A 14,922-nucleotide genomic window follows, 5' to 3' on the forward strand; every position below is an offset into this window, starting at 1 on the left:
TGTATACATGAAGATCATCATTGGCAATTTATTTTGTAATAGTGAAAAATTATAATATAAATGTTAAAGTGTAGTGAAATTAGTATCATTTAGGAATGCTTTTGGCTGCGGGTAAACCCTGTTAACAGTGACATAACAACTAAAGATCATGTTTCTCAGGCAATTTATTTTGTAATAGTGAAAAATTATAATATAAATGTTAAAGTGTAGTGAAATTAGTATCATTTAGGAATGCTTTTGGCTGCGGGTAAATCCTGTTAACAGTGACATAACAACTAAAGATCATGTTTCTCACAAGTCTAGTGGTGGGTAGTCCTTTTATCTGACATAAGCTGTACAGTTGCTCAGTGAGGACATAAACTTTTTCTCCTCTGCCATCTTTCACCCTCAGGGTGTGGGCTTATTGTCTTCCTTCTTGTTACATTATGATTACAAGAGTGCTATAGTTAGAGACATCAAGACCACAGTGAAAAGCAGCAAAAAGGTTTGTTTGTGGTTTTTTGTTTGTTTGTTTTGGAGTGAGTCTCCTTTATCAGTGAATGATAAACTTTCCCCAGAAGTACCTTCTTTCCATCCCCAGCAGACATCTCATTGGTTACTTGGATATGCGTGACTATAACAGAATCTAGGAAAGCAGTCATTTGGCTTTCCAGATTCTATAGTGGGAAGTTACAAGCTAGGTAAAAAAGGGATGAGGAATGTGTGTTTTGAATAGCCATTCCACAAGATCTGCTACAATGGTTAAATAAGTTATGGTAAATTTACTTGAAGTTGTATAATAAACCCAATAAAAATGATGGTATAAAGACAGTAATAACACGGAAAGTGTTTTCATGACAAAAAGTAAGCTATAAAATTTTGCACCATGATTCCATCTACGTAGAGAAATGGATTGAAGGGGAAATTAGAAGGAAATAATTCAAATGACATAAATAAAAGCAAAATTAGAGTGTATCTGAATAGCTTTGCACATTACTTTTTGTTTGGACAGTGTGGAGGAAAGGGCTGGTGTTCTTTTGTATATCTAAAAGCAAAATTGCCAAATCATAGAGTATGTGGGTAGCTTTGTCAGCTCCTTTTAACAAAAGAAATTTAATTAATTTGCATTGCCACCATCCATATAAAGATATATCTGTAATTCATCTGCTTGTGAACATTGGGTTTTATCACTTAATTTACCTTTTTAATTTAACAGGTATATATGGGATACATCAGGGATAAAACTTTTTTAAAAATTTATGGGACAGGGCTTCCCTGGTGGCGCAGTGGTTGAGAGTCCGCCTGCCGATGCAGGGGACACGGGTTCGTGCCCCTATCCCGGAAGATCCCACATGCCGCGGAGCGGCTGGGCCCGCGAGCCATGGCCGCGGAGCCTGTGTGTCCGGAGCCTGTGCTCCGCAACGGGAGAGGCCACAGCAGTGAGAGGCCCGCGTACAGCAAAAAAAAAAAATTTATGGGACAAAACTTAAAAAAAAATTCAAACTTATAGGAAAGTTCCACAAAGAGTATACAAAAATCTTCACCCAGCTTTACCAATTGTTAATATTTAAAACTGTTATAATTTGTATTTCTTATTACTATTTAGGCTCTTCAGTTTTCCGTGTAGTGATTTATCATCTTTATAAGTCTCATGGCTCTTCATCAGTCTCTCATTTGTTTTTAAGTTGAATCTGGTTATTGTGTTGATTAATATTGACCTTTCTTTAAAGGTAGATTTTTTTAAGTTATTTCTTTCATTTATATTTTCTATTACTTTTCCTTTGTAGCATATCTTATCACACATATATCATTATGCAAAATGTCTTGCAGTTGAATAGTTTACTACATGTATCTTAACTCTGATTATAATAATTTCTTCAGAAGTTATAAAGGCTTATGCTGTATTTATGAGAATATAAAAAACTACTCCTTAAAAAAAACAGTATTTTATGTAGATTATAAGCTCTGTGAAAAAATGGACTATGTCTGTCGTGGACTGTGTCCACCCCAGCACAGTTTCGTTACATGGTAAGCACGGAATAAATGGGTGGGTGGATTTTATTTATTTATTTATTTATTTAATTATTGGCTGCGTTGGGTCTTCATTGCTGTGCGCGGGCTTTCTCTAGTTGCGGCGAGCAGGGGCTACTCTTCGTTGTGGTGCAAGGGCTTCTCATTGCGGTGGCTTCTCTTGTTGCAGAGCACGGGCTCTAGGTGCACAGGCTTCAGTAGTTGTGGCATGTGGGCTTCTTTAGTTGTGGTTCGTGGGCTCTAGAGTGCAGGCTCAGTAGTTGTGGTGCACGGGCTTAGTTGCTCTGCGGCATGTGGGATATTCCCGGACCAGGGCTTGAACCCGTGTCCCCTGCAGTGGCAGGCGGATTCTTAACCACTGCACCACCAGGGAAGCCCCTGTGTTCCTTTTAATCCTCATGTTTTTGTCTCTATATCTTATTGCATGGAGCCTTTTCTCAAATGTCAAGGTCGACCATTTTTAAGAGTGTGGCACTCATAAACTGGTGGGAAGTCCTCTATTTCTAGACTAGCTGTCTGACATGGAGGCTTCACTACAGGATGATTAGGCCTTCACTGAAGGATGATCTGATTTAGGTGAAATGGTTTTTTTGTTGAAAGACCCCTGAATGTCATACTTAAATGGCATTTAAGATTTTTCTCTGAGTTTATTCAGTTTTCTAGAAAATGGTATTCTAATCATCTGCCTTGGAGAGAGAGCCTAGCTGCAGAGGTAGATGGAACCTGGCTAGAGAAGTAGATTATAGATCTTACCTTTTAAAGCTTTCACTTAGTCATCCTGTTTTGTTTTGTTCTTTCTGTCACTGCCTCATTCTTGCCCTCTACTATTCCTGGCATTCTGAGTCAAGACCTTTCTGTTTACATTTCTTCAGAGGCTAAATGTCTAGTATCTTGGGGAGGTGGGTTAGAAGTAGTTGTTTTATTTCAGGGAGTAGAGGTGGGTTCCTGTAGGTTTGACTGCACTTCATATACTTTTAACCTTCCCCCCTGTTTTAAGCCCTGTGACACACCTGCCCCCTCTGTGAATCTTCATACCTCTTAATTTCTGAGCTTTTCAAGGTGCTTTGGGGGAAATCTACTAGCTTCTCATTGAACTCCCTCTGCAGGTAGTTAGGTTTCTGAGCTGCTGAGTTAGTACTCTTTCTTCATCTGTTTTCCACCTTCTAAATATTTATCATCCCTTGACCCCTGTTGCCTCTGTATGTTCACTTTGATCTTGTGGGTTTATATCTTTAAAAAAGTTATTTAATGCTCCTTGGCAAGGAGCTATTCTGTCTTGTTATGTTATGTTATGTTATGTTATGTTATGTTATGTTATGTTATGTTATCTATTTATTTATGGCTGCATTGGGTCTGCTGCTAGAGAAAGCCCGCGTGCAGCAACGAAGACCCAACACAGCCAAAATAAATAAATAAAATAAATAAATAATTTAAAAATGTGGTCATAGGGTAGTTTTAAAAAAAGAACCAAATGGAAAGTTTAATTAAAAATACACACAATTTTTTTTTATAAATTTATTTATATATTTGTTTATTTATTTTTGGCTGTGTTGGGTCTTCACTGCTGTGCGCAGGCTTTCTCTAGTTGCAGCGAGCAGGGGCTACTCTTTGTTGCAGTGAGCGGGCTTCTCATTGCAGTGGCTTGTCTTTGTTGCGGAGCATGGGCTCTAGGTGCGTGGGCTTCAGTAGTTGTGGCACGTGTGCTCAGTAGTTGTGGCTCATGGCTCTAGAGCGCAGGCTCAGTAGTTGTGGTGCACGGGCTTAGTTGCTCCACAGCATGTGGGATCTTCCTGGACCAGGGCTGGAAGCCGTGTCCCCTGCATTGGCAGGCGGATTCTCAACCACTGAGCCACCAGGGAAGCCCCTCTAGGTGATTCTGATGCTGAAGTTTGATGCTGCCAAGTGAAGACACTGTCTTTAGGAGAGAGGGCTAGCTAGAGGCAATGATTGTGTGCCCAGAGAAAAACAACTAGCAGCCTAGATGCAAGAGAATAATGTAATCCAAAGCTTTTCAGAGGAAATAGGTATAGTTTATAGAAGACATTAAGATATAAAGCAGATAATTGAAATTTCACTGTATGCTCTTCTTTAGGTTAAGTAAACTATTTTATTGACTTTTACTTTTCATGGATTTCTCTTGTTATTTGTGAGTTTGTGCTCAATTGACAGAACCTTAAATTAGTTGTTTTCTGGCACTTTATTATAGATCTTTGTAAAAGTGAGTGCTCATTCTCTCCCATAGCAGATGACAGAAAAACAACTGAAAAATATCCAACCCAGACTAATACTTTATGTACTTTTCTTTTTGAATATACTTTTCAGTGATTTTGTTTGTTAGTGTTTTGTTGAGGACTTTTGCATCTATATTCTTCAGTGATATTGGTCTGTAATTTTCTTTTTTTGAAGTATCTTTATCTGGTTTTACTATCAGGGTGATGGTGGCCTCATAGAATGAGTTTGGGAGTTTTCCTTCCTGTGCAATTTTTTGGAAGAGTTTGAGAAGGATGGGTGTTAGCTCTTCTCTAAATGTTTGATAGAATTCACCTGTGAAGCCATCTGGTCCTGGACTTTTGTTTGTTGGAAGATTTTTAATCACAGTTTCAATTTCATTATTTGTGATTGGTCTGTTCATATTTTCTGTTTCTTTGTGGTTCCGTCTTGGAAGGTTATACCTTTCTAAGGATTTGTCCATTTCTTCCAGGTTGTCCATTTTATTGGCATAGAATTGCTTGTAGTAGTCTCTTAGGATGCTTTGTATTTCTGCAGTGTCTTTTGTAACTTCTCCTTTTTCATTTCTAATTTTATTGATTTGAGTCGTCTCCCTCTTTTTCTTGATGAGTCTGGCTAAACGTTTATCAATTTTGCTTATCTTCTCAAAGAAACAGCTTTTAGTTTTATTGATCTTTTCTATTGTTTTCTTTGTCTCTATTTCATTTATTTCTGCTCTGATCTTTATGATTTCTTTCCTTCTGCTAACTTTGAGCTTTGTTTGTTCTTCTTTAGTTCCTTCAGGTGTAATGTTAGATTGTTTATTTGAGATTTTTCTTGTTTCTTGAGGTGAGATTGAATTGCTCTAAACTTCCCTCTTAGAACTGCTTTTGCTGCATCCCATAGGTTTTGGATTGTCGTGTTTTCATTGTCATTTGTCTCTAGGTGTTTTCTGATTTCCTCTTTGATTTCTTCAGTGATCTCTTGGTTATTTAGTAACATACTGTTTAGCCTCCATGTGTTTGTGTTTTTTACGGTTTTTTCCCTGTAATTGATTTCTAATCTCATAGTGTTGTGGTCAGAAAAGATGCTTGATATGATTTCAATTTTCTTAAATTTACTGAGGATTGATTTGTGACCCAAGATGTGATCTATCCTGGAGAATGTTCCATGCGCACTTGAGAAGAAAGTGTAATCTGCTGTTTTGGGATGGAATGTCCTATAAATATCAATTAAATCTATCTGGTGTCTTGTGTCATTTAAAGCTTCTGTTTCCTTATTCATTTTCATTTTGGATGATCTGTCCATTGGTGTAAGTGAGGTGTTAATATCCCCCACTATTATTGTGTTACTGTCGATTTCCTCTTTTAGAGCTGTTAGCAGTTGCCTTATGTATTGAGGTGCTCCTATGTTGGGTGCATATATATTTATAATTGTTATATCTTCTTCTTGGATTGATCCCTTGATCATTATGTAGTGTCCTTCCGTGTCTCTTATAACACCTTATTTTAAAGCCTATTTTATCTGATATGAGTATTGCTACTCCAGCTTTCTTTTAATTTCCATTTGCATGGGATATCTTTATCCATCCCCTCACTTTCAGTCTGTATGTGTCCCTAAGTCTGAAGTGGGTCTCTTGTAGACAGCGTATATATGGGTCTTGTTTTTGTGTCCATTCAGCCAGCCTGTGTCTTTTGGTTGGAGCATTTAGTGCATTCATATTTAAGGTAATTATCGATATGTATGTTCCTATTACCCTTTTCTTAATTGTTTTGGGTTTGTTTTTGTAGGTCCTTTTCTTCTCTTTTGTTTCCCACTTAGAGAAGTTCCTTTAGCATTTGTTGTAGAGGTGGTTTGGTGGTGCTGAATTCTCTTAGCTTTTGCTTGTCTGTAAAGCTTTTGATTTCTCCATCGAATCTGAATGAGATCCTTGCTGGGTAGAGTAATCTTGGTTGTAGGTTCTTCCATTTCATCACTTTAAGTATATCATGCCACTCCCTTCTGGCTTGTAGAATTTCTGCTGATAAACCAGCTGTTAACATTATGGGAGTTCCCTTATATGTTATTTGTCATTTTTCCCTTGCTTTCAGTAATTTTCTTTGTCTTTAATTTTTGCCAATTTGATTACCATGTGTTTCGGTGTGTTTCTCCTTGGGTTTATCCTGTATGGGTCTCGCTGCACTTCCTGGATTTGGGTGACTATTTCCTTTCCCATGTTAGGGAAGTTTTTCAACTATAATCTCTTCAAATATTTTCTCAAGTCCTTTCTCTCTCTCTTCTCCTTCTGGGACACCTATAATGTGAATGTTGTTGCGTTTAATATTGTCCTAGAGGTCTCTTAGGCTGTCTTCATTTCTTTTCATTCTTTTTTCTTTATTCTGTTCTGCAGCAGTGAATTCCACCATCCTGTCTTCCAGGTCACTTATCTGTTCTGCCTCAGTTATTGTGCTATTGATTCCTTCTAGTGTATATTTCATTTCAGTTATTGTATTGTTCATCTCTGTTTATTTCTTCTTTAATTCTTCTAGGTCTTTGTTAAACATTTCTTGCATCTTCTGGATCTTTGCCTCCATTCTTTTTCCGAGGTCCTGTATCATCTTCACTATCATTATTCTGAATTCTATTATTCTGAATTCTTTTTCTGGAAGATTGCCTATCTCCATTTCATTTAGTTGTTTTTCTGGGGTTTTATCTTGTTCCTTCATCTGGTATATAGCCCTCTGCCTTTTCATCTTGTCTATCTTTCTGTGAATGTCCTTTTCAGTGATTTTCATTTAAAATTTTAACCCTTTAAAATTTTAAAGTACAAGATAGTTTAAATGGTTTCAAAAAACTAAATGATACATTTAAAGTAATTTAATTATTAGATATTCCCATGTTTGCAGGTAAACCTGCTTAGATATAGCAGACTTATATTCCTTATATATATCCTTTTGATAAGTTAGAATTGAAAATAATAAAGGTAAATAAATTTCCTGTTTACCATGTAGGCTTAAAATGTAAAATATCTAGTTACTATTGTTTTCATCTTTTTTTATTTCTAATGGTTAGGAAATTGGAGGCCTAAATTTAGGTATATAATATAAAAAACTTGTGGAATTTTTAACATTTATTTTCCTTGAAGATAATTCCAAACTTTTCAAAAATATGTGCCATCACCATTAACTTTACTAGTAGAGATAAATGATGACTTAAAATTTTTAAAATATTTTTTGTAATACTTAAAAGCTATTTTCATACCTTATCTACTTGATCAGATTGAATCTTTAGTTTTTCTAATTTTTTCTTAAGATTTTAGTTGTATGTCTCAATCTCACTTTTGTTCCTGGAACCCTAGAAAGTTTAGGAGACTTTAATCTGTGAGAATGTTGAGGTGACAGTGTAGGCTGACGCAAGTTTTCTAAAAAGAAGTGGTCAAATTGTAGCTTCATGGAGAAGTATACCAATAAAAGAAAAAAGTAAATAGCTGAATTCATCACGATTCCATATTACTGGTTAATACTGGAGGCTAGGAATATATTTGGTAACTAGAGACCTGTCTGTTTTATTTCAGAAGGAATTTTGTTGTGGTAATGTTCAGGGAGAACTTTTAAGGAGCCTTTTCGGCCATGTATTTTCTGTCATGTCCTTGTTGCTAATACCCCCACTACATTGGGTGTGTGCCTTGAGTTTCTAAGTGGTGATTCATTCATGGTCTTGGACTATCACCTTAGTTCATTTGTGAGAATGCTGTCCCCTTTAGGGATACACCATTTAATCTCTTGGAGCTTCTTTTTTCTCCCTTGTAGAAATAATGAATTTGGATTGAAACATCCAAGACAGGGTCTACAAACTGGTGGCTTATAGTGCCATATGTGGTGAACGAGTTTTGTTTGGCTTTAAGTCTTTAAATTCTTCAGTTAAGAGACTTTTATGTGTAGCAACATGCCTATGGTACAGCATTCAGCAGGTATAAAGGGCGACATGTACATTTAAAGGTAGATTTAACTCCTCTTCCTCTCCCTCTCAGCCACCCAGTTGCTTTCTTTGGAGACATTCACATTTACTACATACTTCTGAATCATTCCAGAGTTATTACCTATGCACAGAAGCATAATGGTATGTTTACCTTTTTTTTTTCAAAAACTACATGAAATGTCTGTCTTCTTTTTTCACTTAATCTATCTTAAATATCATTATCAATATATTTAGAGCTATCTCCTTTGTAACAACTGCGTAGTATCCCTTTCTATAGATGTATCCCACTTTTCCTTCTATTTTTCTTCTTTTCTTTCTTTTCTATTCTTCTTTCTTCCTACCCTTTTATTCTTCCTTTCAGTCTTTTCTTCCCTTCTGTCCACCCCCCTCCCCTGCCTTTGCAATTAAACAGTCCAATTCAGAAAACAGTATCCTGCCATATTAGGAGAATCTGTACCTGGGACTTAATCTTTATTCTCAAAAGGAAGGATTTATACCAACTACTGTGTTTTAGACTCAGGTTGTTATTTTTTTTTAATAGACCTTTATTGGAGTATAATTATTTCACAGTACTGTGTTAGTTTCTGTTGTACACCAAAGTGAATCAGCCATATGCATGCATATGTCCCCATATCCCCTCCGTCTTGAGCTCCCTCCCACCCTCCCTATCCCACCCCTCTAGGTCATCACAAAGCACCGAGCTGATCTCCCTGTTCTATGCTGCTGCTTCCCACTAGCTAACTATTTTACATTCGGTAGTGTATATATGTTGATGCTGCTCTCACTTTGCCCCAGCTTCCCCCTCCCACCCCCTGTCCTCAAGTCCATTCTCTATGTCTACATCTTTATTCCTGCCCTGCAACTAGGTTCATCAGTACCTTTTTTTTTTTTTTTTAGATTCCATATATATGCATTAGACTATGATATTTTCAGGTTGTTTCTACAGAAAGAATTAGCTTTCTTCTGTAAGAACATGTGTTTTAAGATGTTTGTTTCTAACTTTCTGAGTAGAGTTTCCGGGGAGAAAAATGTAAGAAATTGACTTTTTCTTCCTCTGTTCTTGTAGGTCTTAGTTAAGGACCTAATTTTTTTCCAATTGTATTTATAATTTATTTAACTAGTTCTCTGTAGGTGGACATTTAGATTATACATATATTCTTGTCTGTATTTTTTCAGTATATCATTTCACATATGTACAGATATATTTGAAGGATAACAGTCTAGAATTAGAATTGCTGGGTAAAGGGTATATGCATTTACCAAGACTTCCCTGGTGGCACAATGGTTAAGTCCACCTGCCAATTCAGGGGACACAGGTTTGAGCCCTGGTCCAGGAAGATCCCACATGCTGCGGAGCAACTAAGCCTGTGCACCACAACTACTGAGCCTGCGCTCTGAAGCCTGCGAGCCACAACTACTGAGCCCATGTGCCACAACTACTGAAGCCCATGCACCTAGAGCCTGTGCTCTGCAAGAAGAGAAGCCACTGCAGTAAGAAGCCCGCGCACCTCAACGAAGAGTAATCCCTGCTCACTGCAACTAGAGAAAGCCCGCATGCAGCAGCAAAGACCCAACACAGCCAAAAAATAAATAAATAATTAAATAAAAAGAGTATATGCATTTACGAAGTTGATAGATATTGCCAAGTTGTCCACAGTAGTGGTGAAACTGATTAACACCACCACAGCCAACATACGAATACATTTTCTCCAATATATTATCAAATTACTGAACTTTATTAATCTGATGGAAAGGGGGAAATGTGATTACAATTTTAGTTGGCATTTCTCTTGTGAGATTAAACATCTTTTTCATGTGTTTGAGCCTTTTTATTTCCTTTCAGTCAACATGTTCTTAGTGTTTTTTTTCTGTTGAGTTCTTGATCTTTTCCTTATTAATTTGTAGGTGCTCTTTATACATCAAGAAAAGCAAACTTGTGATTTGTGATATGACTACTTTTCTGATTTTGTTTTGATATTTGTCAAAAGAGAGCTGTCTTATTTCTCATGATAGGTTTTCAGCAACTTTTAAATTACCATGTATAAATATTTTCTTTTTGAGGTGAAATTTATTAGTCTTTTATGACTTTGGGTTTTGTCTTATTTTCAAAAAGACATTCCTAACCCTGAGATTATTAAAAACAAACTCTACCTTTTCTTCTAGTACTTTGGGGTTCCTTCAAATTTTTTGATCCTTTTGGCATTTGTTTTGATGTGAGAAATAATTTCTAGATGGCTACCCATCAACATTTATTGAATAATTTACATTTTCCCCAATGATGTGCAATGTCACCTTTAGTTTATACTAAATTCCTGTATGTATTTGGGTTTGTTTTTGGATTGTCTGTGCTATAGATAGGTCTGTTTGTACATCAGTACCACTTTTTAAGTGACTATAAATCATAATGTTTTAAAATATTTTAGAGCTTTAAAATAATTTTTTTATTCTTGTTTATTTTTCCATATATACTTTAGACTCATGTATGATTTTTTTTTAATGTATGATATTTTCTAAAAACATTGTACTGGTATTTTAATTGGGCTTGCATAATTTTAAAAGATTAATTTAAGGAGAAATAAAATCATTGTAATGCAGAATCTTCTTGTTTAAGAACATGGTTTTGCTTCTCATTTGTTCAAGTCATTTTTGTGCTCTTTAGTAGCATTTAAAACATTCTTTGTATAGCTCTTATTTTTTTGTTGTAAAGTTTATTCTAATTATCTTATCCTTTTTGTTATTATAAATGGGATTGTTTTCTTTCATTATATCATCTAACTAGTTTTTATAGAAGCCATGGGTTTTGATTTATTATTTTTATATGCAGTTACTTTGCTAAAATTCCTCTATTTTTGTAATAGTTTATAGTCTATATTTTCTTGGATTTTCCAGATATCTGGTCATATCATTTGCAAATAATATGATTTTATTTTCTCTTTTTTATTTATAAACTTCTTTCTTTTTTTCTTAATTGAAGTATAGTTGATTTACAGTATTATATTGTTTTTAGGTGTACAGCATAGTGATCCAGTGTTTTTACAGATTATACTCCATATAAGTTATTATAAGATAATGCCTATAATTCCTTGTGCTATACAATATGTTCTTGTTGCTTATCTGTTTTATACATAGTTTGTATCTGTTAATCCCAATCCCCTAATCTGTCCCTCTCCACTTCCCTCTCCCCTTTGGTAACCACAAGTTTGCTTTCTATATCTGTGAGTCTGTTTCTGTTTTGCATATATATTCATTTGTATTATTTTTTAGATTTCACATATAAGTGATATCACACAGTTATTTGTCTTCCTCTGTCTGACTTATTTTCCTAAGCATAATATTTTCCAGGTCTATCCATATTGCTGCAAATGGCAGAATGTTGTTCTTTCTTATGGCTGAGTAGTATTCCATTGTATGTATATATATGGAATACTCCTCTCTCTCTCTCTCTCTCTCTCTCTCTCTCTCTCTCTCTATATATATATATATATATATATATATATATATATATATATATATATACACACCACATCTTCTTTATCCATTTATTTGTTGATGGGCAGTTTGGTTCCTTCCACGTCTTGACTGTTGTGAACAGTCTTGCTATGAACATTAGGGTGCATGCATCTTTTTGAATTAGTGTTTTCATTTTTTCCAAACTTAATTCTTTCTTGACTAATGACATTGGCCACCACCTCCAGAGCAACGTTAAATATTTGTGGTAAGAAGTGGAGACATCCTTGTTTTGTTCCTATTGTCATTACTACTTGGGTTTCTCTATTACACATGATACTGGCTTTGAATTGAATTGTTTGTATCTTATCATATTAAGGAAGTTGGCATAGTGTTTTTTTTCAAAAACAAAAATCTTATATTGACAGAAAAGTTGCAAGGGCAGTACAAAGAATTTTTTTTTTCTGAACCATTTGAGGGCAAGGTGCCAGGCAACCTGATGGCCCATTGCCACCCACCAAATACTTTAGTGTTTGTCTCCTATAGACAAGTACTATCCTATGTAACCACATGCAGTTGTCAAAATCAGGAAATTAGCACTGATGTATTACTACCATCTAGTCCTCAGACCCATTCATATTTTGCCATTTGTCCCAATAATATCCTTTTATAGCCAAATCTAGTCCAGAATCATGCATTACATTTGGTTTTCATATCTTTTTAATCTCCTTCAGTCTGAAACAGTCTTTCCTTGACTTTTGTGACCTGATGCTTTTGAAGATTACAAGAAAGTTAATGTAAAATGCCCCATAATTTTAGTTTGCCTGATGTTTCCATATGGTTGATTTCACATTATGCATCTGTGACAGAAATGTCACAGAGATATTCTTTGATCACCAAGGAATATCACAGATATTTCTATTATTCCTTTTTGTTTGTCTTTTCTAGGCACCTCCATCTTCTTTGTGATTTTTCTCTCCAACAATTCTGGGTCTTTTATTTTTTATTAAATAATTAAGTAGTCCAGTGTGTGAACTGATAGGAGGATGGGGAAGCAAGTGTCTTGGAAGTATAAGGAGTAGTTGGTAGGCTGGGGAATAAGTTGCAGTAAAGACTTTTGAGTATTATATGCTGAAGTGTCAGAATCACCCAGGACCAATGATGGTGACAGAAATAGAAAGCTAGTCAAAGGGTATAGAAAGGAAGAAATTGATAATTTTATTATTACTTTAGTTATATGATTATACTGATTAAATTATTAAATTATTACAGCCATTTTGAAGCCTGTCTTCTAGGCCAAAACATTGTTTGACCAAACAAGGTGGCCTGTTATATCCTTTTGACAGGACATTCTTTTTTTTTTTTTTGCGGTACGCGGGCCTCTCACTGTTGTGGCCTCTCCCGTTGGGGAGCACAGGCTCTGGACGCGCAGGCTCAGCAGCCATGGCTCGTGGGCCTAGCTGCTCCGCGGCATGTGGGATCTTCCCGCACCGGGGCACGAACTTGTGTCCCCTGCATCGGCAGGCGGACTCTTAACCACTGCACCACCAGGGAAGCCCAGGACATTCATTTTTGTCAGCTTTTAATGCATGTATTATTAATTCTGCTTATATAAAATAATGATCTCATTGTAGAACATACGATTTCAAAAAGTTATATGATCATTAAATACAGATATTGTAGATATTTGATGCCTTTTCCTCTGTGTATACAACTGAACTATCTTTAGCCTGTTTTTAAATATTTCAATAAGATAAAAATAATCCTTCTTATAATTGCAATATAAATTTTAAGAGCTCATTGAAATTAGAACAAAAACATGATAGTACCTACATTCTAAAAGTTATAAGAAGCTCGGTGAGTTGGATTTTGTGTTTATTATGGTACTGAAAAAAAAAGAAATGAGTGTCATTTAAACCAAATAGAAGTAAGTTTAATGGTTCATTCACTAAACCTTAGTTGGATAATCCACAGTTCCTTAGGGATGTGGTAAGATCATCATTAAATGTAAATTTTTGCTTTCTTAAATGGAAAGCACTGTGGAAATATAAATAACGTTATCTGAGTTAATATAATAGAAATGAGAGGGGAAAGAATGTGAGAATAGTGAAACTGATAGCTATTTTTGAGGGCCCTTAAGTAGATCTCCTCCCACACTCCTAGTGGTGTTATGAGTTACTTTAACAAGTTAGTATTTGCAACATAGTTTTAATTCCTTAAGTGGAAAGTATTATTTCAATTCTAAATGTCTTTTTAATTATTATGGAGAGCTGCTCTTTCCTATCCCCTTTGTCTAACTGAAGACTAGAGTTTTACAGTTTGTTTCATGTTAAAATGTAGGTTTTTTCTTTTTTTCTTTTTCTCATGTTTGGGAGGGGCCAGGAACTTATAGAGGGCCATTTTCTCTGATTTTCCTTTTCCCAGCTTTCACTTTCTTTCCCCCTGCATATTAAATCTAAATGGGGATGGGGTGAAAGGTGGAGACTGAGAAAAGGCAGCTATTTCTTATTTGAAGGGGAGGTCCAGGATAAAGTCTCTCAAGACAAGGAATCCATCATAAAATTTAAGTAGATGGTGAAACTCAGAGAACTCTTACTTTACAAGGCTTATTATAAGAACTCATGATTCTACTTTACCCCCTTTCCCCATCTTCACTCTTTAAAAAAAATTATGTAAGTTTCAGGTGTACAGCACTATAGTTCAGCATCTGTATGAACTACAAAATGACCACCACCACAAGTCCAGTTACCATCCATCACCATACAGTTGACGCCTTAGACCTATGTTGCCTGCCCCCCCAACCCTTTTCCCCTCTGGTAACCATTAATCTCTTCTTTGTATCTATGAATTTGTTTTTGTTTTGTTTGTTCATCTTTATTTTTTTTAAGATTCCACATATGAGTGAACTCATACAGTATTTGTCTTTCTCTATCTGACTTATTTTGCTTAGCATAATATCCTTGCGTTCCATCTATGTTGTTGCAAATGACAGGATTTCATTTTTTTTATGGCTGAGTAGTATTCCGGGTTGTGTGTGTGTGTGTGTGTGTGTGTGTGTGTGTGTGTGTGTGTGTGTACACCACATCTTCATTATCCATTCATCCATCGATGGACACTGAACTAGTTTCCATATCTTGGCTATTATAAATAATGCTGCAATGAACATGGGGGTGCATATTAGTGTTTTGAACTAGTGTTTTCATGTTCTTCAGATAAATGCCTAAAAGTGGAATAGTGGGTCATATGGTAGTTCTCCATCTTCACTTTTTATAAAGGAGAATCTCCCTCAGTACCTTAAAA

The 14,922-nt window shown here is 35.7% G+C and overlaps 1 protein-coding gene across 3 annotated transcripts in view; it reads left to right on the forward strand.

Moving 5' to 3' along the window:
* The window catches only part of STRN (striatin), a 110,466-nt gene that overhangs the window by 23,274 nt on the left and 72,270 nt on the right, over positions 1 to 14,922 (forward strand). The window lies entirely within an intron of this gene.

Source organism: Mesoplodon bidens (genome assembly GCF_964165515.1).
Source record: "Mesoplodon bidens genome assembly, chromosome: 14".
Taxonomy (NCBI): domain Eukaryota; kingdom Metazoa; phylum Chordata; class Mammalia; order Artiodactyla; family Ziphiidae; genus Mesoplodon; species Mesoplodon bidens.